At 35.0% G+C, this 4,762-nt stretch overlaps 1 non-coding gene across 1 annotated transcript; it reads left to right on the plus strand.

Annotated features, from left to right (window-relative positions):
- The first annotated feature begins 3,502 nt into the window (after positions 1 to 3,502).
- On the plus strand, positions 3,503 to 3,609 carry LOC113754662. The gene has a single exon (XR_003465340.1). It is a non-coding gene; the product is annotated as a small nucleolar RNA R71 (small nucleolar RNA).
- Positions 3,610 to 4,762: the final 1,153 nt, after the last annotated feature.

Raw genomic sequence — 4,762 nt, forward strand, 5'->3', positions numbered from 1 at the left:
GATTTTATATTTATATTATTTTATTTAAATTTTGTAAAAATATTTTGGGTGATTTGGCACATCCAAACTCAATACCAAGTGGCAATTTCTATTTTTCTCAAAAACCCTTTTTAGACTAAATTTTGGGTTCAAACTGTCACGTTCTTCAAAGTCCCATTTTAGACTCTTTTCACTTATTTTAAAATGAAAAACCACATTTTTTGTAAACATCCTTTTCATCGCGAAAAATGGGGCACGACATTGCCAATCCAAGAAATTGAAAATATTAATTATTCGAGAATAATATGCAATTACTCATAATTTTTATTATAGGTAGTAAAGATAAAAGAGAACTGCTATTTATGTAACAACAAAATCAAGTAAAAATGACATAAAAAATGAGTTTGATTTTGCACCCACTATTTTATTCAAATCTACAACCGTCTTGTATAGATTCTTAGATATCAAAAATTGCTAGTAGGTTAGAATCCCATTTAGTTATTTTGATCTTCAGTGTGCTTAACAAACCAAAACAATTTCAACTAGTAGGTACTTATTACCAATTACAACTCCTGCAACTTCTAAATAGTTGAATTATCAACTCTTAAGAAACTACATCATATGTGTTATGTGACGACCCCACCTCCCCCTAGGGCATACCCAAGGGTTTGACAGACTGCCTATCCAATTCTCGACAGGACTCACTCACGTACCATAAAATTTATAAAATAATAATCTCAACAGTAAGAGCAATAGCAATTCCAACCTTAGATGTATACAATCGGGGACATAAAAAACAATCCATAAATATAGTCAGGACTCCAAGCATACAAAGTAAAATCCAAGCGAACCCAATATGGAGTTAAGAAGTGCTCACTCGAGCAACTAACAAAATTTAGACAAAGACTATACCTTCTTCAACTCCCACTCTCACGTTCTCGCCCCCCCGTAAGGAGAACTAACTAAAAGAATGAGATTTCGCCCAATGAGGTTCCAAGAATCATGCAAGTAAACTAGTATGCATGATATAATTCATAGGATATCAAGAAACAGGTCAAATCCAGATAGATCATGCAATAATGTATAATAAAGAACACATTCATGTCAAAGGATATGATTTTCTCTCAGGAGAGCAGGTTCCAGAGTAGCATGTCCAGGAGCCGTTGACACTCAGTCAATCATAGTGTCCGTAGACTACCACTTATCTCCAACTCCGTTTCTACAATCATCTCCCTGTACCGGGTCCACACGTCAAACAAGTACCCAAGATTCATCAATCTTCTCGACCAAACCCTTGCCGGTTCGATTCGACCAACTATCCACGGGGTGGGGGTTAGAGTTCCAAGCATTCAAGTATTCATTATTTGGACTTGAAACCCCAAGTATTCAAGTATTCACAAGTGGAGTCGTTAGTTGTCGCCCAATGCTCACGCATGTCACGATTGGAAACGTTAGCTGTCGCCTAACGCTCCGTATTCAAGCATATCACGAGTTCAAGTTACGAGTAAATAGGTTAGGAAATTCTTCCTTTACCCAAGGTTGTACAGTTTATCCAACCACACTAAGGCTGATCTTAAGTAATAGTTCCAACGAAGGGCCCAATTCAGCCGTTACCGGCTTACATTCAAGTATGCGCATGAGTAACTCAAGGCTGTCTAGTTTACCCGATGTGTCGGATAAGGGTGCTAGCGAAGAGCCTAGTTCAGCCGCTGCAAGGAGGTATACTGCCGGCTTACATTCAAGCACATGTACATGTAAGTCCACATGCAGGGTCATATAATTCAACTTCATAAAGGTCGAGTGCAATTATGTACACATTCACCTAGCCAAGATCAAATCAAGTAAGCTCATTATGTCAAGTATTTCAAGCATTTCAACTATTTCAAGGTCAAGTGTTTCAAGTCAAGCCACAAGTCACACGTATATCAAATTACTTGTACATGCATAAACAAGATATCAAGAGTTTAGTCAAGTTAGGTCGAGTGTGATAAAGTACAAATTCGCCTATGCAATAACAATTCAAGTGCCTAGCAATTTCTAGCAACAAATCATATTCAATCAAATAACATGAAACAAGCAGTTGAAACACTCACCACTTGACCTCACCAATTGGTCACCCTGGTTCTTCCTTTAGAATATTCTCAAGTCCTGTGAGCATGTAATGTATCAAGAGTCTAGCTACTTAAAACCAAGATGATAAGAAAATATGAGATTCGAAACTTCACTTAACAACCACAGAAACTACAATTTAACCCTAATATTAGAAAACCAAAAGGGCCACGGTTTCTTATTTAAATCAAGTTCCTATCAAGTTCAAATCAAGTGAAATACTTCACGCATGCTAAGGTTAACACATATATAAGTATTTCAAATCAAAATATACAGGATTTAGCCAAGGAAAGTTAGGTTTAAAACTCAGAAAAGTTTTCTAAAGCTTTCCCAAGTCTCACTTAATCCATTTGATAAAATTCCCAGCTTTGGTGACATTCTTTGAAAATGTATAACTTGAGTTCCGTAGGTCAAAAAATCACAAAACTTACATCGTTAGAGAATAGACTCAAAGTACTAACAGGCTTTAGAAGACATCTTCATGAAATTCAGCTCATAGATTAGTCAAATTTCAATTTAAAACTCATTGCTATCACAAGTGTAGAAACAGAATAGTCATGATTTTCAAGAAACTTTGCAGATTTTATGGTAATTATAGAAATTGAACCAAACCTTGCATTTTATACCATTGGAACTCTATGAGTCTAGTTTCAAACACAATAAATGAAACTCAATTCTGACTTTCCTATACGAAGTTATAGCCAATTTCCCAAAACTGCACAGAGCTTCGTGCGAAAACTTTTAAATTTCTAACAACTTGAGAAAATGAAACTTTTCTTAACAAAATCTCACTCTCTTGGCTCAAATTCAACATACATGTGAAGATTAAGGTTTGAAAAAGTATCTTAAACAAAAACCTTGCCAAAATCACCATAAATTTTTGAGCTGAAAAATTCACAAACAACTCAAGAAGAAATGAAAGCCTCTATAAAAGTCATCCCTTTTAACTTCTATAACATCATCCATAAACTAAACTTCAAAGTAGAGGAAGAAAACTAAGGTTTCTAGCAAGATTCACCTCTTACCTTAAAATTCAAGGATGATAAGCAAATCAAGAAGATGCAAGGCTTTTCTTCCTCCAAAAACTCCACCAAGAGCTTCCCTCCAACCTTGATTCAAGATTTATCGGAGTAGATTAGGGTTTTTCTTCAAATTTCTCACAAATTTGGACAAGAATCAAGGCTAGAATTTTTTTGTGGTTTTCTCCCTCTTTTCTCCTTCCCAAATTCATCCAAGGCCAAGGAACATGAAAAAGAAATAGTGAAATGATAAGAGTTCAAGTTGGATAAGAAGAAAACTTGGTCTTGGTCAAGGGTATTGATTAAACTTTGAGTGACAAATGACAAATGACAAGATCACAAGATCACAAGGGTATTGGCCATTATAGAATGTTTGAACAACCAACCAATTGGGGAGACCATGGTGAGGACATCTTCTTTGAAGATCCTTAAATATCTCCCAAACTTCATATAACGACTCACCTTCATGTTGAGTGAAACCTGTAATATCCATGCGAAGTTTAGCTTTTTTTTAGGAGGAAATATTTATTTAAGAATGCTTTGTCAACTCACTCCAAGAAGTGAAAGTATTAGCTGGATAAGAGTTAAGCCATACCTTTGCTTTGTTACAAAGTGAAAAAGAAAATAACCTTAACTTAATTGCATCTTCACTTACTTCATTTATTTTGATTGTACCACATAAATCCATGAAGTTAGTTAGATGAGTGTTAGGATGCTCCATTGCATTTCCTCTAAATTGACTTTGTTGAACCATTTGGATGAGTGAGGGTTTAATTTCAAAATTATTTACATTAATTGGTGGCCTTGCAATGCTAGTTTGTGCTTCCGATTCATTTGGCAAGGCATAGTCCCTCAAAGGTTTTGGCCTTTACTCCTCAATTTCGATGAAAGTTTCACTTATACTTTCCACCTCAATTCGCTCTTGTTGGGCACATCTTCTTCCTCTTCTCGCCATGTTTAATTCTTGAAGATAAATTGTGCCTTTAGTGAAGAATTTAGTCCCTAAAAATAACCTAAATGAACAACTAAAAGATATATAATATAAGATTAACACAATAAAGATAAAGCCTAGATTAATAAAACTTGCTTTAACTCTAGTGTTACACCGAAATCTAAGTCTAAGTCCCCGGTAACGATTCTAAAAACTTGATAGGGTATTTTACTACACTACAAATTTTAAAACCTTATTACCCTATTTTCGCAAGTATACGGTTCATTTATTGAGTATAGGGATAATAGGTATCGATCCCACAAGGACTTAGAGTTTGGCAATCATTTAAGCTTAATCACTTGCTTTATTATCTAGATAATCAAAGTTTAAGTAAGTAAAATCAAAGAAAGTTAATTAGGCGGTACAACCGGCCATAAGATTTAGAATTTAGCTTAAGCAAATAATGTAAAATAGGCCATTAGGTGGAAAAACCAACCATGCAAGTAGTAAGTTGCAAGAAAGTAAATAAAAGCAAAGAAAAGTTATATTAGAATTGCTGAAAGATTAGGTGAGAGGATCCTGAGGATTAGAATCCATTGTTATGTCAAGATTAGAAGTTAGTTAAGGTGATTATGCCTATGCTTCCATGGATTGTCAAGGAATAACTTCCAATTGTATGTCCTTACTTTCACCAATGGACATTTAAGATAAACCGCTTTGGCTA

The sequence above is a fragment of the Coffea eugenioides genome, chromosome 11, assembly GCF_003713205.1.
Source record: "Coffea eugenioides isolate CCC68of chromosome 11, Ceug_1.0, whole genome shotgun sequence".
Lineage (NCBI taxonomy): Eukaryota > Viridiplantae > Streptophyta > Magnoliopsida > Gentianales > Rubiaceae > Coffea > Coffea eugenioides.